The sequence below is a fragment of the Vicugna pacos genome, unplaced genomic scaffold, assembly GCF_048564905.1.
Source record: "Vicugna pacos unplaced genomic scaffold, VicPac4 scaffold_17, whole genome shotgun sequence".
Lineage (NCBI taxonomy): Eukaryota > Metazoa > Chordata > Mammalia > Artiodactyla > Camelidae > Vicugna > Vicugna pacos.
Genome location: NW_027328738.1, coordinates 7,912,157 through 7,935,982, shown reverse-complemented (window position 1 = coordinate 7,935,982; position 23,826 = coordinate 7,912,157).

Genomic DNA, 23,826 nt, shown 5'->3' with positions numbered 1-23,826 from the left:
AATTTTGTGTTCTGCATTCTATGTTCTATATTCTGGGTTCTATATTCTGTTTTCAATATTCTAAATTCTGTCTTCTACTTTCTATATTCTGTATTCAATATTCTGCATTCCGTATTCTACATTCCATATACTGTGTTCTACATTTTATATTCTAAACTCGATATTCAGTATTCTGTATTCAATATTCTAAATTCTGTGTTGTATATTCCATGTTATAAATTCTGGGTTCTATATATTCTATTCTATTCTCTATATTCTGTGTTCAACATTCGATATTCTAAATACTATATTCAGCATTCTGTGTTCTATATTCTAAATTCTGTGTTCTACATTCTATATGCAAAATTCTATTTTCAGTTGTATGTATTCTATATTCTAAATTCAGTGTTCTGAATTCCATGTTCTAAATTCTGGGTTCTGTATTCTCTTTTCCATATTCTATATTCTGTGTTCGGCATTCCATGTTAAAAATTCTGTGTTCTACATTCTATATTCTATAATCTATATTCTGTGTTCTACATTCTATATTCTAAATTCTATATTCAGTATTCTGTATTTTATATTCCAAATTCTGTGTTCTGCATTCCATGTTCTAAATTCTGGGATCTATATTATGTTTTCCATATTCTACATTCTGTGTTCTACATTCTATATTGTGTATTGTATATTTTGAATTCCGTATTCTACATTCCATATTCTGTGTCTTACATTCTATAATCTAAATTCTATATTCAGTATTCTGTATTCTATATTCTAAATTCTGTGTTCTGCACTCCATGTTCTAAATTCTGGATTCTATATTTTCTGTTCTATATTCTATACCTTCGTTTCATCATTCTATATTCTATATTCTATATTCTGCATTCCGTAGTCTATATTCTATATTGTGTGTCCTAAATTCTATATTCTAAATTCTATATTCAGTATTCTGTATTCTATATTCTAAATTCTGTGTTCGGCATTCCATGTTCTAAATTGTGGGTTCTATATACTATACTCTATATTCTATATTCTGTGTTCTAAATTCTATTTTCCAAATTCTATACTGAGTATTCCGTATTCTATATTGTATATTCTGTGTTATGCATTCCAAGATCTATAATCCATATTCGGTATTCTCTATTCTATATACTAAACACTGAATTCTGCTTTCCATGTTCTAAATTCTGGATTCTATATTTTCTATTCTATATTCTAGATTCTGTGTTCATCTTTCTAAATTCTATATTCTATATTCTATATTCTGCATTCCAAAGTCTATATTCTAAATTCTGTGTTCTACATTCTATATTCTGCATTCAATATTCTGCATTCCGTATCTAACATTCCATATTCTGTGTCCTACATTCTTTATTCTAAATTCGATATTCAGTATTCTGTATTCTATATTCAAATTCTGTGTTCTACATACCATGTTCTTAATTCTGGGTTCTATATATTCTATTCTATATTCTATAATTTTGGTTCATCATTCTATATCCTATATTCTATATTCTGCATTCCGTAGTCTATATTCTATATTCTGTGTCCTACATTCTATATTCTAAATTCTATATTCAGTATTCTGTATTCTATATTCTAAATTCTGTGTTCTGCATTCCATGTTCTATATTCTGGGTTCTATACTCAGTATTCCATATTCTAAATTCTGTGTTCTACATTCTATATTCTGTATTCAATATTCTGCATTCCGTATTCTACATTCCATATTCTGTGTTCTACATTATTTATTCGAAATTTTATATTCAGTATTCTGTAGTGTATACTCTAAATTCTGTGTTCTGCATTCCATGTTCTAAATTTTGGGTTCTGTAATCTGTTTTCCATATTCTATATTTTGTGTTCTATATTCTATATTCCGTATACTATATTCTATATTCTGAGTTCTGTATTCTATATTCTAAGTTCGATACTCAGTATTCTGTATCCTTTACTATAAATTGTGTGTTGAAAATTCCATGTTCTAAATTCTGGGTTCTATATGCTCTATTCTATTTTCTATATTCTGTGTTCAACATTCGATATTCTAAATAATATATTCAGCATTGTGTGTTCTATATTCTAAATTCTGTGTTTTACTTTCTATATTCTAAATTCTATTTTCAGTTCTATGTATTCTATATTCTAAATTCAGTGTTCTGCATTCAATGTTCTTAATTCTGGGTTCTGTATTCTGTTTTCCGTATTCTATATTCTGTGTTCTACATTCTATATTCTCTATTCTATATCATGCATTCCGTATTCTACATTCCATATTCTGTGTTCTCCTTTCTATATTCAAAAATTTATATTCAGTATTCTGTATTCTATATTCTAAACCCTGTGTTGTGCATTCCATATTCTAAATTCTCGTTTCTGTAGTCTGTTTTCCGTATTTTACATTCTGTGTAATACATTCTATAATCTGTATCCTATATTTTGCATTCCGTATTCTACATTCCATATTCTGTGTCCTATGTTCTATAATCTAAATTCTATATTCAGTATTCTGTATTCTATATTCTAAATTCTGTGTTCTGCTTTCCATGTTCCAAATTCTGGATTCTATATTCTATGCTCTATATTCAATATTGTGTGTTCTACATTCTATATTCTAAATACTATATTTAGTATTCCGTATTCTATATTGTATATTCTGAGTTCTGCATTCCATGTTCTATAATCCATATTCGGTATTCTGTATTCTATATAATAAATACTGAATTCGGCTTTCCATGTTCTAAATTCTCGGTTCTATATTCTCAACACTAAATTTTCTATTCTGTGTTCTACATTGTATATTCTAAATTCAATATTCAGTATTCTGTTTTTTATATTCTATATTCGGTGTTCAACATTCTATATTCGAAATTCTATATTCAGTATTCTGTTTTCTATATTCTAAATTCTGTGTTCTGCATTCAATGTTCTCAATACTGGGTTTTGTATTCTGTTTTCCATATTCTATATTCTGTGTTCTACATTCTATATTCTGTATACTATTTTCTGCTTTCCGTATTGTATATTCTATATTCTGTTTTCTACATTGTATATTCTAAATTCTATATTCAGTATTCTGTATTCTATATTCTTAATTCTGTGTTCTACATTGTATATTCATATTCTATAGACAGTATTCGGTTTTGTATATTCTAAATTCTGTGTTCTACATTCTAAATTCTAAATTCTATATTCAGTAGTCTGTATTCTATATTGTAAATTCTGTGTTTTGCATTCCATGTTCTAAATGCTGGGTTGTATATTCTGTTTTCCATATTCTAAATTCTGTGTTCTTCATTCTATATTCTGTACTCAATATTCTGCATTCCGTAATCTATATTCTATACTCTGTGTTCTACATTCTATATTCTAAATTCTATATTCAGTATTCTGTATTCTATATTCTAAATATTGTTTTCTGCATTCCATGTTCTAAATGATGGGTTCTATATTCTATAATCTATATTCTATATTCTGTGTTTTTCATTGAGTTTTCTAAATTCTATATTCAGTATTCCGTATTCTATATTCTATATTCTGGGTTCTGCATTCCATGTTTAAAACTATATTCAGTTTTCTGTATTCTATATTGTATATTCTGAGTTCTGCTATCCATGTTCTAAATTATATATTCAGTATTCTGTATTCTATATTCTAATTGCTGTGTTCCGCACTCTAAGTTCTAAATTCTATATTAAGTATTCTGTATTCTATATTGTAAATTCTGTGTTCCGCATTCTATGTTCTAAATTCTTTATTCAGTATTCTGTATTCTATATTCTAAATATTGTTTTCTGCATTCCATGTTCTAAATGATGGGTTCTAAATTCTATAATCTATATTCTATATTCTGTGTTTTTCATTGAGTTTTCTAAATTCTATATTCAGTATTCCGTATTCTATATTCTATATTCTGGGTTCTGCATTCCATGTTTAAAACTATATTCAGTTTTCTGTATTCTATATTCTATATTCTGAGTTCTGCTATCTATGTTCTAAATTATATATTCAGTATTCTGTATTCTATATTCTAATTGCTGTGTTCCGCACTCTATGTTCTAAATTCTATATTAAGTATTCTGTATTCTATATTGTAAATTCTGTGTTCCGCATTCTATGTTCTAAATTCTTTATTCAGTATTCTGTATTCTTTATGCTAAATTCTGTGTTCGGCATTCCATGTTCAAAATACTGGGTCTACATTCTATATACTATAATGTATATTGTGTGTTCTACATTCTATATTCTTAATTCTATGTTCAGTATTCTGTATTTTATATTCCAAATTTTGTGTTCTGCATTCCATGTTCTAAATTCTGGGTTCTATATTCTGTTTTCAATATTCTAAATTCTGTGTTCTACATTCTATATTCTGTATTCAATATTCTGCATTCCGTATTCTACATTCCATATACTGTGTTCTACATTCTATATTCTAAATTCGATATTCAGTATTCTGTATTCTATATTCTAAATTCTGTGTCCTACATTCCATGTTATAAATTTTGGGTTCTATATCCTCTATTCTTTATTCTATATTTTGTGTTCATCATTCTATATTCTATATGCTATATTCTGCATTCCGTAGTCTATATTCTATATTCTGTGTTCTGCATTCTATAATCTAAATTCTATATTCAATAATCTGTATTCTATATTCTAAATACTGTGTTCTTCATTCCAAGTTCTAAATTCTCGGTTCTATATTCTCTATTCTATATTTTGTGCTCATTATTCTATATTCTATATTCTATATTCTGCATTCCGTAGTCTATATTCTATATTCTGTGTTCTTCATTCTATATTCTAAATTCTATATTCAGTATTCTGTATTCTATATTCTAAATTCTGTGTTCTATATTCTATATTCACTAATCTGTATTCTATATTCTATATTCTGTGTTCTGCATTCCATGTTCTAAATTCTGGGTTCTATATTCTGTTTTCCATATTCTAAATTCTGTGTTCTATATTCTATATTCTGTTTTCCATATTCTGCATTCCGTATTCTACATTCCATATTCTGGGTTCTACATTCTACATTCTAAATTTTATATTCAGTATTCTGTAGTATATACTCTAAATTCTGTGTTCTGCATTCCATGTTCTAAATTTTGGTTTCTGTATTCTGTTTTCCATATTCTATATTTGTGTTCAATATTCTATATTCTTTATTCTATATTCTACATTCCGTATCCTATATTTTAAATTCTGTGTTCTACATTATATATTCTAAGTTCGATTCTCAGTATTCTGTATTCTATATTCTAAATTCTGTGTTCTAAATTCCATGTTCTAAATTCTGGGTTTTATATTCTCTATTCTAGTTTCTATATTCTGTGTTCAACATTCGATATTCTAAATACTTTATTCAGCATTCTGTGTTCTATATTCTAAATTCTGAGTTCTACATTCTATATTCTAAATTCTATTTTCAGTTGTATGTATTCTATATTCTAAATTCAGTGTTCTGCATTCCATGTTCTAAATTCTGGGTTCTGTATTCTGTTTTCCATATTCTATATTCAGTGTTCTACATTCTATATTCTGTATTCTATATTCTGCATTCCGTATTCTACATTCCGTATTCTGTGTTCTATATTCTATATTCAAAATTTTATATTTAGTATTCTGTATTCTATATTCTAAACTCTGTGTTGTGCATTTCATGTTCTAAATTCTCGTTTCTGTATTCTGTTTTCCATATTCTACATTCTGTGTTCTACATTCTATATTCTGTATCCTATATTCTGCTTTCCGTATTCTATATTCTTTATTCTGTTTTCTACATTGTATATTCTAAATTCTATATTCAGTATTCTTTATTCTATATTCTAAATTCTGTGTTCTACATTGAATATTCATATTCTATAATCAGTATTCGGTTTTGTATATTCTAAATTCTGTGTTCTACATTCTAAATTCTTAATTCTATATTCAGTAGTCTGTATTCTATATTCTAAATTCTGTGTTTTGTATTCGATGTTTTAAATGCTGGGTTCTATATTCTGTTTTCCATATTCTAAATTCTGTGTTCTACATTCTATATTCTGTACTCAATATTCTGCATTCCGTTTTCTATATTCTATACTCTGTGTTCTACATTCTATATTCTAAATTCTATATTCAGAATTCTGTATTCTATATTCTAAATATTGTGTTCTGCATTCCATGTTCTAAATTCTGGATTCTATATTCTATACTCTATATTCTATATTCTGTGTTCTTCATTGAATATTCTAAATTCTATATTCAGTATTCCGTATTCTATATTCTATATTCTGGGTTCTGCATTCCATGTTCTAAAATCTATATTCAGTTTTCTGTATTCTATATTCTATATTCTGAGTTCTGCTATCCATATTCTAAATTATATATTCAGTATTCTGTATTCTATATTCTAATTGCTGTGTTCCGCATTCTATGTTCTAAATTCTATATTAAGTATTCTGTATTTTATATTGTAAATTCTGTGTTCCGCATTCTATGTTCTAAATTCTTTATTCAGTATTCTGTATTCTGTATTCTAAATTCTGTGTTCGGCATTCCATGTTCAAAATACTGGGTTCTACATTCTATATACTATAATCTATATTGTGTGTTCTACTTTCTATATTCTTAATTCTATATTCAGTATTCTGTAATTTATATTCCAAATTTTGTGTTCTGCATTCCATGTTCTAAATTCTGGGTTCTATATTCTGTTTTCAATATTCTAAATTCTGTGTTCTACATTCTATATACTGTATTCAATATTCTGCATTACGTATTCTACATTCCATATACTGTGTTCTACATTCTATATTCTAAATTCGATATTCATTATTCTGTATTCTATATTCTAAATTCTGTGTCCTATATTCCATGTTATAAATTTTGGGTTCTATATTCTCTATTCTTTATTCTATATTTTGTGTTCATCATTATATATTCTATATGCTATATTCTGCATTCCGTAGTTTATATTCTATATTCTGTGTTCTTCATTCTATATTCTAAATTCTATATTCAGTGTTCTGTATTCTATATACTAAATTCTGTGTTCTATATTCCATATTCACTAATCTGTATTCTATATTCTAAATTCTGTGTTCTGCATTCCATGTTCCTAATTCTGGTTTCTATATTCTGTTTTCCATATTCTAAATTCTGTGTTCTACATTCTATATTCTGTTTTCCATATTCTGCTTTGCGTATTCTACATTCCATATTCTCTGTTCTACATTCTATATTCTAAATTTAATATTCAGTATTCTGTAGTATATACTCTAAATTCTGTGTTCTGAATTCCATGTTCTAAATTTTGGGTTCTGTATTCTCTTTTCCATATTCTATATTTGTGTTCTATATTATATATTCTTTATTCTATATTCTGCATTCCGTATCCTATATTCTAAATTCTGAGTTCTACATTCTATATTCTAAGTTCTATACTCAGTATTCTGTATTCTATATTCTAAATTATTTGTTCTAAATTCCATGTTCTAAATTCTGGGTTCTATATTCTCTATTCTATTTTCTATATTCTGTGTTCAACATTCGATATTCTAAATACTTTATTCAGCATTCTGTGTTCTATATTCTAAATTCTGTGTTCTACATTCTATATTCTATATTCTATTTTCAGTTGTATGTATTCTATATTCTAAATTCAGTGTTCTGCATTCCATGTTCTAAATTCTGGGTTCTGTATTCTGTTTTCCATATTCTATATTCTGTGTTCTACATTCTATATTCTGTATTCTATATTCTGCATTCCGTATTCTACATTCCATATTCTGTGTTCTACATTCTATATTCAAAATTTTATATTCAGTATTCTGTATTATATATTCTAAATTCTGTGTTCTGCATTCCATGTTCTAAATTCTGGGTCCTATATTCTCTATTCTATATTCTATATTCTGTGTTCTAAATTCTATATTCTAAATTCTATATTCAGTATTTCGTATTCTATATTTTATATTCTGTGTTCTGCATTCCATGTTCTATAATCCATATTCGGTATTCTGTATTCTATATACTAAATACTGTATTCTGCTTTCCATGTTCTAAATTCTGGGTTCTATATTTTCTATTCTATATTCTATATTCGGTGTTCATTTTTCTATATACTATATTCTATATTCTGCATTCCGAACCCTATATTCTATATTCTGTGTTCTACATTATATTCTGTATTCAATATTCTGCATTCCGTATCTATCATTACATATTCTGTGTTCTAAATTCTATATTCTAATTTTGATATTCAGTATTCTGTATTCTATATTCTAAATTCTTTGTTCTACATTCCATTTTCTTATTTCTGGTTTCTATATTTTCTGTTCTATATTCTATATTCTGTGTTCATCATTCTATATTCTATATTCTATATTCTGCATTCTGAAGTCTATATTCCAGATTCTGTGTTCTACATTCTATATTCTGTATTCTATATTTTGCATTCCGTATTCTACATTGTATATTCTGTGTCCTTGATTGTATAATCTAAATTCTCTGTTCAGTATTCCGTATTCTATATTCGATACTTTGTGTTCTACATTCTATATTCTAAGTTCTATATTCAGTATTCTGTATTCTATATTCTAAATATTGTGTTCTGCATTCCACGTTCTAAATTCTGTGTCCTATATTCTATACTCTATATTCTATATTCTGTGTTCTACATTGTATATTCTAAATTCTATATTCAGTATTCCATATTCTATATTCTATATTCTGGGTTCTTCATTCCATGTTCTAATATCTATATACAGTTTTCTGTATTCTATATTCTAATTTCTGAGTTCTGCTTTCCATGTTCTAAATTCTATATTCAGTATTCTGTATTCTATATTCTAATTGCTTTGTTCCGCATTCTACATTCTAAATTCTATATTAAGTATTCTGTATTCTATATTGTATATTCTGTGTTACGCATTTTATGTTCTAAATACTATATTCAGTATTCTGTATTCTATATTCTAAATTCTGTGTTCGGCATGCCATGTAAAAATTCTGGGTTCTATATTCAATAATCTATAATTAATATTCTGTGTTCTACATTCTATATTCTAAATTCTATATTCAGTATTCTGTATTTTATATTCCATATTCTGTGTTCTGCATTTCATGTTCTAAATTCTGCGTTATTTAATCTGTTTTCCATATTCTAAATTCTGTGTTCTATATTCTATATTCTGTTTTCCATATTCTGCATTCCGTATTCTACATTCCATATTCTGTGTTCTACATTCTATATTCTAAATTTTATATTCAGTATTCTGTAGTATATACTCTAAATTCTGTGTTCTGCATTCCATGTTCTAAATTTTGGTTTCTGTATTCTGTTTTCCATATTCTATATTTGTGTTCTATATTCTATATTCTTTATTCTATACTCTACATTTCGTATCCTATATTCTAAATTCTGTGTTCTACATTATATATTCTAATTTCGATACTCAGTATTCTGTATTCTATATTCTAAATTCTGTGTTCTAAATTCCATGTTCTAAATTCTGGGTTCTATATTCTCTCTCCTAATTTCTATATTCTGTGTTCAACATTCGATATTCTAAATACTATATTCAGCATTGTGTGTTCTATATTCTTAATTCTGTGTTCTACTTTCTGTATTCTAATTTCTATTTTCAGTTCTATGTATTCTATATGATAAATTCAGTGTTCTGCATTCCATGTACTAAATTCTGGGTTCTGTATTCTGTTTTCCTTATTCTATATTCTCTGTTCTACATTCTATATTCTGTATTCCATATTCTGCATTCCGTATTCTACATTCCATAATCTGTGTTCTACTTTCTATGTTCAAAATTTTATATTCAGTATTCTGTATTCTATATTCTAAATTCTGTGTTGTGCATTCCATGTTCTAAATTCTCGTTTCTGTATTCTGTTTTTCATATTCTATATTCTGTGTTATACCTTCTATATTCTGTATCATGTATTTTGCATTTCGTATTTTACATTCCATATTCTGTGTCCTACATTCTATAATCTAAATTCTATATTCAGTATTCTGTATTCCATATTCTAAATTCTGTGTTCTGCATTCCGGGTTCCAAATTCAGGGTTCTATATTCTATACTCTCTATTCTATATTTTGTGTTCTACATTCTATATTCTAAATTCTATATTTAGTATTCCGTATTCTATATTGTATATTCTGAGTTCTGCATTGCATGTTCTATACTTCATATTCGGTATTCTGTATTCTATATACAAAATACTGAATTCTGCTTTCCATGTTCTAAATTCTGGGTTCTATATTCTCTCTTCTAGTTTCTATATTCTGTGTTCAACATTCGATATTCTAAATACTATATTCAGCATTGTGTGTTCTATATTCTAAATTCTGTGTTCTACTTTCTATATTCTAATTTCTATTTTCAGTTCTATGTATTCAATATGATAAATTCAGTGTTCTGCATTCCATGTACTAAATTCTGGGTTCTGTATTCTGTTTTCCTTATTCTATATTCTCTGTTCTACATTCTATATTCTGTATTCTATATTCTGCATTCCGTATTCTACATTCCATATTCTGTGTTCTAATTTCTATGTTCAAAATTTTATATTCAGTATTCTGTATTCTATATTCTAAACTCTGTGTTGTGCATTCCATGTTCTAAATTCTCGTTTCTGTATTCTGTTTTTCATATTCTACATTCTGTGTTATACCTTCTATATTCTGTATCATGTATTTTGCATTTCGTATTCTACATTCCATATTCTGTGTCCTACATTCTATAATCTAAATTCTATATTCAGTATTCTGTATTCTATATTCTAAATTCTGTGTTCTGCATTCCGGGTTCCAAATTCAGGGTTCTATATTCTATATTCTCTATTCTATATTTTGTGTTCTTCATTCTATATTCTAAATACTATATTTAGTATTCCGTATTCTATATTGTATATTCTGAGTTCTGCATTCCATGTTCTATACTCCATATTCGGTATTCTGTATTCTATATACTAAATACTGAATTCTGCTTTCCATGTTCTAAATTCTGGGTTCTATATTCTCAACTCTAAATTCTCTATTCTGTGTTCTACATTGTATATTCTAAATTCTATATTCAGTATTCTGTATTCTATATTCTAAATTCTGTGTCTTACATTCCATGATATGAATTTTGGGTTCTATATTCTCTATTCTTTATTCTATATTTTGTGTTCATCTTTCTATATTCTATATGCTATATTCTGCATTCCGTAGTCTATAATCTATATTCTGTGTTCTTCATTCTAAATTCTAAATTCTATATTCAGTATTCTGTATTTTATATACTAAATTCTGTGTTCTATATTCCATATTCACTAATCTGTATTCTATATTCTAAATGCTGTGTTCTGCATTCCATGTTCTAAATTCTGGGTTCTATATTCTGTTTTCCATATTCTAAATTCTGTGTTCTACATTCTATATTCTGTTTTCCATATTCTGCTTTCCGTATTCTACATTCCATATTCTGTGTTCTACATTCTATATTCTAAATTTTATATTCAGTATTCTGTAGTATATACCCTAAATTCTGTGTTCTGAATTCCATGTTCTAAATTTTGGGTTCTGTATTCTGTTTTCCATATTCTATACTTGTGTTCTATATTATATATACTTTATTCTATATTCTGCATTCCGTATCCTATATTCTAAATTCTGAGTTCTACATTCTATATTCTAAGTTCTATACTCAGTATTCTGTATTCTATATTCTAAATTCTGTGTTCTAAATTCCATGTTCTAAATTCTGGGTTCTATATTCTCTATTCTATTTTCTATATTCTGTGTTCAACATTCGATAATCTAAATAATATATTCAGCATTGTGTGTTCTATATTCTAAATTCTGTGTTCTACATTCTATATTCTAAATTCTATTTTCAGTTGTATGTATTCTATATTCTAAATTCAGTGTTCTGCATTCCATGTTCTAAATTCTGGGTTCTGTATTCTGTTTTCCATATTCTATATTCTGTGTTCTACATTCTATATTCTGTATTCTATATTCTGCTTTCCGTATTCTATATTCTATATTCTGTTTTCTACATTGTATATTCTAAATTCTATATTCAGTATTCTGTATTCTATATTCTAAATTCTGTGTTCTAAGTTGTATATTCATATTCTATATTCAGTATTCGGTTTTGTATATTCTAAATTCTGTGTTCTACATTCTAAATTCTAAATTCTATATTCAGTAGTCTGTATTCTATAATCTAAATTCTGTGTTTTGCATTCCATGTTCTAAATGCTGGGTTCTATATTCTGTTTTCCATATTCTAAATTCTGTGTTCTACATTCTATATTCTGTACTCAATATTCTGCATTCCCTATTCTATATTCTATACTCTGTGTTCTACATTCTATATTCTAAATTCTATATTCAGTATTCTGTATTCTATATTCTAAATATTGTGTTTTGCATTCCATGTTCTAAATTCTGGGTTCTATTTTCTATTCTCTATATTCTATATTCTGTGTTCTTCATTGTATAATCTATATTCTATATTCAGTATTCCATATTCTATATTCTATATTCTGGGTTCTGCCTTCCATGTTCTAAAATCCATATTCAGTATTCTGTATTCTATATACTATATTCTGAGTTCTGCTATCCATGTTCTAAATTATATATTCAGTATTCTGTATTCTATATTCTAATTGCTGTGTTCCGCATTCTATGTTCTAAATTCTATATTAAGTATTCTGTATTCTATATTGTAAATTCTGTGTTCCGCATTCTATGCTCTAAATTCTTTATTCAGTATTCTGTATTCTTTATTCTAAATTCTGTGTTCGGCATTCCATGTTCAAAATACTGGGTTCTACATTCTATATACTATAATCTATATTGTGTGTTCTACATTCTATATTCTAAATTCGATATTCAGTATTCTGTATTCTATATTCTAAATTCTGTGTCCTACATTCCATGTTATAAATTTTGGGTTCTATATTCTCTATTCTTTATTCTATATCTTGTGTTCATCATTCTATATTCTATATGCTATATTCTGCATTCCGTAGTCTATATTCTATATTCTGTGTTCTGCATTCTATAATCTAAATTCTATATTCAGTAATCTGTATTCTATATTCTAAATACTGTGTTCTGCATTCCAAGTTCTAAATTCTGGGTTCTATATTCTCTATTCTATATTTTGTGTTCATCATTCTATATTCTATATGCTAAATTCTGCATTCCGTAGTCTATATTCTATATTCTGTGTTCTTCATTCTATATTCTAAATTCTATATTCAGTATTCTGTGTTCTATATACTAAATTCTGTGTTCAATATTCCATATTCACTAATCTGTATTCTATATTCTAAATTCTGGGTTCTGTATTCTGTTTTCCATATTCTATATTCAGTGTTCTGCATTCTATATTCTGTATCCTATATTCTGCATTCCGTATTCTACATTCCGTATTCTGTGTTCTATATTCTATATTCAAAATTTTATATTTAGTATTCTGTATTCTATATTCTAAACTCTGTGTTGTGCATTCCATGTTCTAAATTCTCGTTTCTGTATTCTGTTTTCCATATTCTACATTCTGTGTTCTACATTCTATATTCTGTATTCTATATTCTGCTTTCCGCATTCTATATTCTTTATTCTGTTTTCTACATTGTATATTCTAAATTCTATATTCAGTATTCTTTATTCTATATTCTAAATTCTGTGTTCTACATTGTATATTCATATTCTATAATCAGTATTCGGTTTTGTATATTCTAAATTCTGTGTTCTACATTCAAAATTCTTAATTCTATATTCAGTATTCTGTATCCTATATTCTAAATATTGTGTTCTGCATTCCATGTTCTAAATTCTTGATTCTATATTCTATACTCTATATTCTATATTCTGTGTTCTTCATTGTATATTCTAAATTCTATATTCAGTATTCCGTATTCTATATTTTATATTCTGGGTTCTGCATTCCATGTTCTAAAATCTATATTCAGTTTTCTGCATTCTATATTCTATATTCTGAGTTCTGCTATCCATGTTCTAAATTATATATTCAGTATTCTGTATTCTATATTCTAATTGCTGTGTTCCGCATTCTATGTTCTAAATTCTAAATTAAGTATTCTGTATTTTATATTGTAAATTCTGTGTTCCGCATTCTAAGTTCTAAATTCTTTATTCAGTATTTTGTATTCTGTATTCTAAATTCTGTGTTCGGCATTCCATGTTCAAAATACTGGGTTCTACATTCTATATACTATAATCTATATTGTGTGTTCTACATTCTATATTCTTAATTCTATATTCAGTATTCTGTATTTTATATTCCAAATTTTGTGTTCTGCATTCCATGTTCTAAATTCTGGGTTCTATATTCTGTTTTCAATATTCTAAATTCTGTGTTCTACATTCTATATTCTGTATTCAATATTCTGCATTCCGTATTCTACATTCCATATACTGTGTTCTACATTCTATATTCTAAATTCGATATTCAGTATTCTGTATTCTATATTCTAAATTCTGTGTCCTACATTCCATGTTATGAATTTTGGGTTCTATATTCTCTATTCTTTATTCTATATTTTGTGTTCATCATTCTATATTCTATATGCTATATTCTGCATTCCGTAGTTTATATTCTATATTCTGTGTTCTTCATTCTATATTCTAAATTCTATATTCAGTATTCTGTATTCTATATACTAAATTCTGTGTTCTATATTCCATATTCACTAATCTGTATTCTATATTCTAAATTCTGTGTTCTGCATTCCATGTTCGTAATTCTGGTTTCTATATTTTGTTTTCCATATTATAAATTCTGTGTTCTACATTCTATATTCAGTTTTCCATATTCTGCTTTCCGTATTCTACATTCCATATTCTGTGTTCTACATTCTATATTCTAAATTTTATATTCAGTATTCTGTAGTATATACTCTAAATTCTGTGTTCTGAATTCCATGTTCTAAATTTTGGGTTCTGTATTCTGTTTTCCATATTCTATATTTGTGTTCTATATTATATATACTTTATTCTATATTCTGCATTCCGTATCCTATATTCTAAATTCTGAGTTCTACATTCTATATTATAAGTTCTATACTCAGTATTCTGTATTCTATATTCTAAATTCTGTGTTCTAAATTCCATGCTCTAATTTCTGGGTTCTATATTCTCTATTCTATTTTCTATATTCTGTGTTCAACATTCGATATTCTAAATACTTTATTCAGCATTGTGTGTTCTATATTCTAAATTCTGTGTTCTACATTCTATATTCTAAATTCTATTTTCAGTTGTATGTATTCTATATGATAAATTCAGTGTTCTGCATTCCATGTTCTAAATTCTGGGTTCTGTATTCTGTTTTCCATATTCTATATTCTGTGTTCTACATTCTATATTCTGTATTCTATATTCTGCATTCCGTATTCTACATTCCATATTCTGTGTTCTACATTCTATATTCAAAATTTTATATTCAGTATTCTGTATTCTATATTCTAAATTCTGTGTTCTGCATTCCATGTTCTAATTTCTGGGTTCTTTATTCTCTATTCTATATTCTATATTCTGTGTTCTAAATTCTATATTCTAAATTATATATTCAGTATTTCGTATTCTATATTTTATATTCTGTGTTCTGCATTCCATGTTCTATAATCCATATTCGGTATTCTGTATTCTATATACTAAATACTGTGTTCTGCTTTCCATGTTCTAAATTCTGGGTTCTATATTTTCTATTCTATATTCTATATTCTGTGTTCATTTTTCTATATTCTGTATTCTATATTCTGCATTCCGAACCCTATATTCTATATTCTGTGTTCTACATTATATTCTGTATTCAATATTCTGCATTCCGTATCTATCATTACATATTCTGTGTTCTAAATTCTATATTCTAATTTTGATATTCAGTATTCTGTATTCTATATTCTAAATTCTTTGTTCTACATTCCATGTTCTTATTTCTGGGTTCTACATTTTCTGTTCTATATTCTATATTCTGTGTTCTTCATTCTATATTCTATATTCTATATTCTGCCTTCCGTAGTCTATATTCTATATTGTGTGTCCTAAATTCTATATTCTAAATTCTATATTCAGTATTCTGTATTCTATATTCTAAATTCTGTGTTTGGCATTCCATGTTCTAAATTCTGGATTCTATATTTTCTATTCTATATTCTATACCTTCGTTTCATCATTCTATATTCTATATTCTGCCTTCCGTAGTCTATATTCTATATTGTGTGTCCTTAATTCTATATTCTAAATTCTATATTCAGTATTCTGTATTCTATATTCTAAATTCTGTGTTCGGCATTCCATGTTCTAAATTGTGGGTTCTATATACTATACTCTATATTCTATATTCTGTGTTCTAAATTCTATTTTCTAAATTCTATACTCAGTATTCCGTATTCTATATTGTATATTCTGGGTTCTGCATTCCATGATCTATAATCCATTTCGGTATTCTCTACTCTATATACTATACACTAAATTCTGCTTTCCAGGTTCTAAATTCTGGATTCTATATTTTCTATTCAATATTCTAGATTCTGTGTTCATCTTTCTATATTCTATATTCTAAATTCTATCTTCTGCATTCCAAAGCCTATATTCTAAATTCTGTGTTCTACATTGTATATTCTGCATTCAATATTCTGCATTCCGTATCTAACATTCCATATTCGGTGTCCTACATTCTATATTCTAAATTTGATATTCAGTATTTTGTATTCTATATTCAAATTCTGTGTTCTACATTCCATGTTCTTAATTCTGGGTTCAATATTTTCTATTCTATATTCTATAATTTTGGTTCATCATTCTATATTCTATATTCTATAGTCTGCATTCCGTAGTCTATATTCTATATTCTGTGTCCTACATTCTATATTCTAAATTCTATATTCAGTATTCTGTATTCTATATTCTAAATTCTGTGTTCTGCATTCCATGTTCTATATTCTTTGTTCTATACTCAGTATTCCATATTCTAAATTCGGTGTTCTACATTCTATATTCTGTATTCAATATTCTGCATTCCGTATTCTACATTCCATATTCTGTGTTCTACATTATTTATTCGAAATTTTATATTCAGTAATCTGTAGTATATACTCTAAATTCTGTGTTCTGCATTCCATGTTCTCAATTTTGGGTTCTGTAATCTGTTTTCCATATTCTATATTCTGTGTTCAACATTCGATATTCTAAATACTTTATTCAGCATTCTGTGTTCTATATTCTAAATTCTGTGTTCTACATTCTATATTCTAAATTCTATTTTCAGTTGTATGTATTCTATATTCTAAATTCAGTGTTCTGCATTCCATGTTCTAAATTCTGGGTTCTGTATTCTGTTTTCTATATTCTATATTCTGTGTTCTATATTCTATATTCTGAATTCTATATTCTGCATTCCGAATTCTACATTCCGTATTCTGTGTTCTATATTCTATATTCAAAATTTTATATTCAGTATTATGTTTTCTGTATTCTAAATTCTCTGTTCTGCATTCCATGTTCTAAATTCTGTTTTGTATTCTGTTTTCCATATTCTATATTCTGTGTTCTACATTCTATATTCTGTATTCTATATTCTGCATTCCGTATTCTACATTCCATATTCTGTGTTCTACATTCTATATTCAAAATTTTATATTCAGTATTCTGTATTCTATATTCTAAATTCTGTGTTCTGCATTCCATGTTCTAATTTCTGGGTTCTTTATTCTCTATTCTATATTCTATATTCTGTGTTCTAAATTCTATATTCTAAATTATATATTCAGTATTTCGTATTCTATATTTTATATTCTGTGTTCTGCATTCCATGTTCTATAATCCATATTCGGTATTCTGTATTCTATATACTAAATACTGTGTTCTGCTTTCCATGTTCTAAATTCTGGGTTCTATATTTTCTATTCTATATTCTATATTCTGTGTTCATTTTTCTATATTCTGTATTCTATATTCTGCATTCCGAACCCTATATTCTATATTCTGTGTTCTACATTATATTCTGTATTCAATATTCTGCATTCCGTATCTATCATTACATATTCTGTGTTCTAAATTCTATATTCTAATTTTGATATTCAGTATTCTGTATTCTATATTCTAAATTCTTTGTTCTACATTCCATGTTCTTATTTCTGGGTTCTACATTTTCTGTTCTATATTCTATATTCTGTGTTCTTCATTCTATATTCTATATTCTATATTCTGCCTTCCGTAGTCTATATTCTATATTGTGTGTCCTAAATTCTATATTCTAAATTCTATATTCAGTATTCTGTATTCTATATTCTAAATTCTGTGTTTGGCATTCCATGTTCTAAATTCTGGATTCTATATTTTCTATTCTATATTCTATACCTTCGTTTCATCATTCTATATTCTATATTCTGCCTTCCGTAGTCTATATTCTATATTGTGTGTCCTTAATTCTATATTCTAAATTCTATATTCAGTATTCTGTATTCTATATTCTAAATTCTGTGTTCGGCATTCCATGTTCTAAATTGTGGGTTCTATATACTATACTCTATATTCTATATTCTGTGTTCTAAATTCTATTTTCTAAATTCTATACTCAGTATTCCGTATTCTATATTGTATATTCTGGGTTCTGCATTCCATGATCTATAATCCATATTCGGTATTCTCTACTCTATATACTATACACTAAATTCTGCTTTCCAGGTTCTAAATTCTGGATTCTATATTTTCTATTCAATATTCTAGATTCTGTGTTCATCTTTCTATATTCTATATTCTAAATTCTATATTCTGCATTCCAAAGCCTATATTCTAAATTCTGTGTTCTACATTCTATATTCTGCATTCAATATTCTGCATTCCGTATCTAACATTCCATATTCGGTGTCCTACATTCTATATTCTAAATTTGATATTCAGTATTTTGTATTCTATATTCAAATTCTGTGTTCTACATTCCATGTTCTTAATTCTGGGTTCAATATTTTCTATTCTATATTCTATAATTTTGGTTCATCATTCTATATTCTATATTCTATAGTCTGCATTCCGTAGTCTATATTCTATATTCTGTGTCCTACATTCTATATTCTAAATTCTATATTCAGTATTCTGTATTCTATATTCTAAATTCTGTGTTCTGCATTCCATGTTCTATATTCTTTGTTCTATACTCAGTATTCCATATTCTAAATTCGGTGTTCTACATTCTATATTCTGTATTCAATATTCTGCATTCCGTATTCTACATTCCATATTCTGTGTTCTACATTATTTATTCGAAATTTTATATTCAGTAATCTGTAGTATATACTCTAAATTCTGTGTTCTGCATTCCATGTTCTCAATTTTGGGTTCTGTAATCTGTTTTCCATATTCTATATTCTGTGTTCAACATTCGATATTCTAAATACTTTATTCAGCATTCTGTGTTCTATATTCTAAATTCTGTGTTCTACATTCTATATTCTAAATTCTATTTTCAGTTGTATGTATTCTATATTCTAAATTCAGTGTTCTGCATTCCATGTTCTAAATTCTGGGTTCTGTATTCTGTTTTCTATATTCTATATTCTGTGTTCTATATTCTATATTCTGAATTCTATATTCTGCATTCCGAATTCTACATTCCGTATTCTGTGTTCTATATTCTATATTCAAAATTTTATATTCAGTATTATGTTTTCTGTATTCTAAATTCTCTGTTCTGCATTCCATGTTCTAAATTCTGTTTTGTATTCTGTTTTCCATATTCTATATTCTGTGTTCTACATTCTATAATCTGTATTCTGTATTCTGCTTTCCGTATGCTATATTCTATATTCTGTTTTCTACATTGTATATTGTCAATTCTATATTCAGTATTCTGTATTCTTAATCTAAATTCTGTGTGCTACATTGTATATTCATATTCTATATTCAGTATTCGGTATTCCATATTCTAAATTCTGTGTTCTACATTCTTAATTCTAAATTCTATATTCAGTAGTCTGTACTCTATATTCTAAATTCTGTGTTCTGCATTCCATGTTCTAAATCCTGGGTTCTATATATTGTTTTCCATATTATAAATTCTGTGTTCTACATTCTATATTCTGTACTCAATATTCTGCATTCCGTATTCTATATTCTACACTCTGTGTTCTACATTCTATATTGTAAATTCTATATTCAATATACTGTATTCTATATTCTATATTCTGTGTTCTGCATTCCATGTTCTATATTCTGGGTTCTATATACTCTATTCTATATTCTATATTCTGTGTTCTACATTGTATATTCTAAATTCTATATTCAGTATTCTTTATTCTATAGTCTAAATTCTGTGTCCTATATTTTATATTCGAAATTCAATATTCAGTATTATGTTTTCTGTATTCTAATTTCTCTGTTCTGCATTCCAAGTTCTCAATTATGTTTTGTATTCTGTTTTCCATATTCTATATTCTGTGTTCTACATTCTATATTCTGTATTCTATATTCTGCTTTCCGTATGCTATATTCTATAATCTGTTTTCTACATTGTATATTCTCAATTCTATATTCAGTATTCTGTATTCTTAATCTAAATTCTGTGTGCTACGTTGTATATTCATATTCTATAATCAGTATTCGGTTTTGTATATTCTAAATTCTATGTTCTACATTCTAAATTCTAAATTCTATATTCAGTAGTCTGTATTCTATATTCTAAATTCTGTGTTTTGCATTCCATGTTCTAAATGCTGGGTTCTATATTCTGTTTTCCATATTCTAAATTCTGTGTTCTAAATTCTATATTCTGTACTCAATATTCTGCATTCCTTTTTCTATATTCTATACTCTGTGTTCTACATTCTATATTCTAAATTCTATATTCAGTATTCTGTATTCTATATTCTAAATATTGTGTTCTGCATTCCATGTTCTAAATTCTGGATTCTATATTCTATACTCCATATTCTATATTCTGTGTTCTTCATTGTATATTCTAAATTCTATATTCAGTATACCGTATTCTATATTCTATATTCTGGGTTCTGCATTCCATGTTCTAAAATCTATATTCAGTTTTCTGTATTCTATATTCTATATTCTGAGTTCTGCTTTCCATGTTCTAAATCCTATATTCAGTATTCTGTATTCTATATTCTAATTGCTGTGTTCCGCATTCTATGTTGTAAATTCTATATTAAGTATTCTGTATTCTATATTGTAAATTATGTGTTCCGCATTCTATGTTCTAAACTCTTTATTCAGTATTCTATATTCTTTATTCTAAATTCTGTGTTCGGCATTCCATGTTCAAAATACTGGATTCTAAATTCTATATACTATAATCTATATTGTGTGTTCTACATTCTATATTCTTAATTCTATATTCATTATTCTGTATTTTATATTCCAAATTTTGTGTTCTGCATTCCATGTTCTATATTCTGGGTTCTATATTCTGTTTTCAATATTCTAAATTCTGTGTTCTACATTCTATATTCTGTATTCAATATTCTGCATTCCGTATTCTACATTCCATATACTGTGTTCTACATTCTATATTCTTAACTCGATATTTAGTATTCTGTATTGTATATTCTAAATTCTGTGTCCTACATTCCATGTTATAAATTTTGGGTACTATATTCTCTATTCTTTATTCTATATTTTGTGTTCATCTTTCTATATACTATATGCTATATTCTGCATTCCGTAGTCTATATTCTATATTCTGTGTTCTGCATTCTATAATCTAAATTCTATATTCAGTAATCTGTATTCTATATTCTAAATTCTGTGTTCTACATTCCATATTCACTAATCTGTATTCTATATTCTAAATTCTGTGTTCTGCATTCCATGTTCTAAATTCTGGGTTCTATATTCTGTTTTCCAAATTCTAAATTCTGTGTTCTATATTCTATATTCTTTTTTCCATATTCTGCCTTCCGTATTCTACATTCCATATTCTGTGTTCTACATTCTATATTCTAAATTTTATATTCAGTATTCTGTAGTATATACCCTATATTCTGTGTTCTTCATTCCATGTTCTAAATTTTGGTTTCTGTATTCTGTTTTCCATATTCTATATTTGTGTTCTATATTCTATATTCTTTATTCTATATTCTACATTCTGTATCCTATATTCTAAATTCTGTGTTCTACATTATATATTCTAAGTTCGATACTCAGTATTCTGTATTCTATATTCTAAATTCTGTGTTCTAAATTCCATGTTCTAAATTCTGGGTTCTATATTCTCTCTTCTAGTTTCTATATTCTGTGTTCAACATTCGATATTCTAAATACTATATTCAGCATTGTGTGTTCTATATTCTAAATTCTGTGTTCTACTTTCTATATTCTAATTTCTATTTTCAGTTCTATGTATTCTATATGATATATTCAGTGTTCTGCATTCCATGTACTAAATTCTGGGTTCTGTATTCTGTTTTCCTTATTCTATATTCTCTGTTCTACATTCTATATTCTGTATTCTATATTCTGCATTCCGTATTCTACATACCATATTCTGTGTTCTACTTTCTATATTCAAAATTTTATATTCAGTATTCTGTATTCTATATTCTAAACTCTGTGTTGTGCATTCCATGTTCTAAATTCTGGTTTCTGTATTCTGTTTTCCATATCCTACATTCTGTGTTATACCTTCTATATTCTGTATCATGTATTTTGCATTTCGTATTCTACATTCCATATTCTGTGTCCTACATTCTATAATCTAAATTCTATATTCAGTATTCTGTATTCTATATTCTAAATTCTGTGTTCTGCATTCCGGGTTCCAAATTCAGGGTTCTATATTTTATACTCTATATTCTATATTTTGTGTTCTACATTCTATATTCTAAATTCTATATTTAGTATTCCGTATTCTACATTGTATATTCTGAGTTCTTCATTCCATGTTCTATACTCCATATTCGGTATTCTGTATTCTATATACTAAATACTGAATTCTGCTTTCCATGTTCTAAATTCTGGTTTCTATATTCTCAACTCTAAATTCTCTATTCTGTGTTCTACATTGTATATTCTAAATTCTATATTCAGTATTCTGTTTTTTATATTCTATATTCTGTGTTCAACATTCTATATTCGAAATTCTATATTCAGTATTCTGTTTTCTATATTCTAAATTCTGTGTTCTGCATTCAATGTTCTCAATTCTGGGTTTTGTATTCTGTTTTCCATATTCTATATTCTGTGTTCTACATTCTATATTCTGTATTCTATATTCTGCTTTCCGTATTCTATATTCTGTATTCTGTTTTCTACATTGTATATTCTAAATTCTATATTCAGTATTCTGCATTCTATATTCTAAATTCTGTGTTCTAAATTGTATATTCATATTCTATATTCAGTATTCGGTTTTGTATATTCTAAATTCTGTGTTCTACATTCTAAATTCTAAATTCTATATTCAGTAGTCTGTATTCTATATTCTAAATTCTGTGTTTTGCATTCCATGTTCTAAATGCTGGGTTCTATATTCTGTTTTCCATATTCTAAATTCTGTGTTCTACATTCTATATTCTGTACTCAATATTCTGCATTCCCTATTCTATATTCTATACTCTGTGTTCTACATTCTATATTCTAAATTCTATATTCAGTATTCTGTATTCTATATTCTAAATATTGTGTTCTGCATTCCATGTTCTAAATTCTGGGTTCTAATTTCTATACTCTATATTCTATATTCTTTGTTCTTCATTGTATATTCTATATTCTATATTCAGTATTCCATATTCTATATTCTATATTCTGGGTTCTGCATTCCATGTTCTAAAATCCATATTCAGTATTCTGTATTCTATATTCTA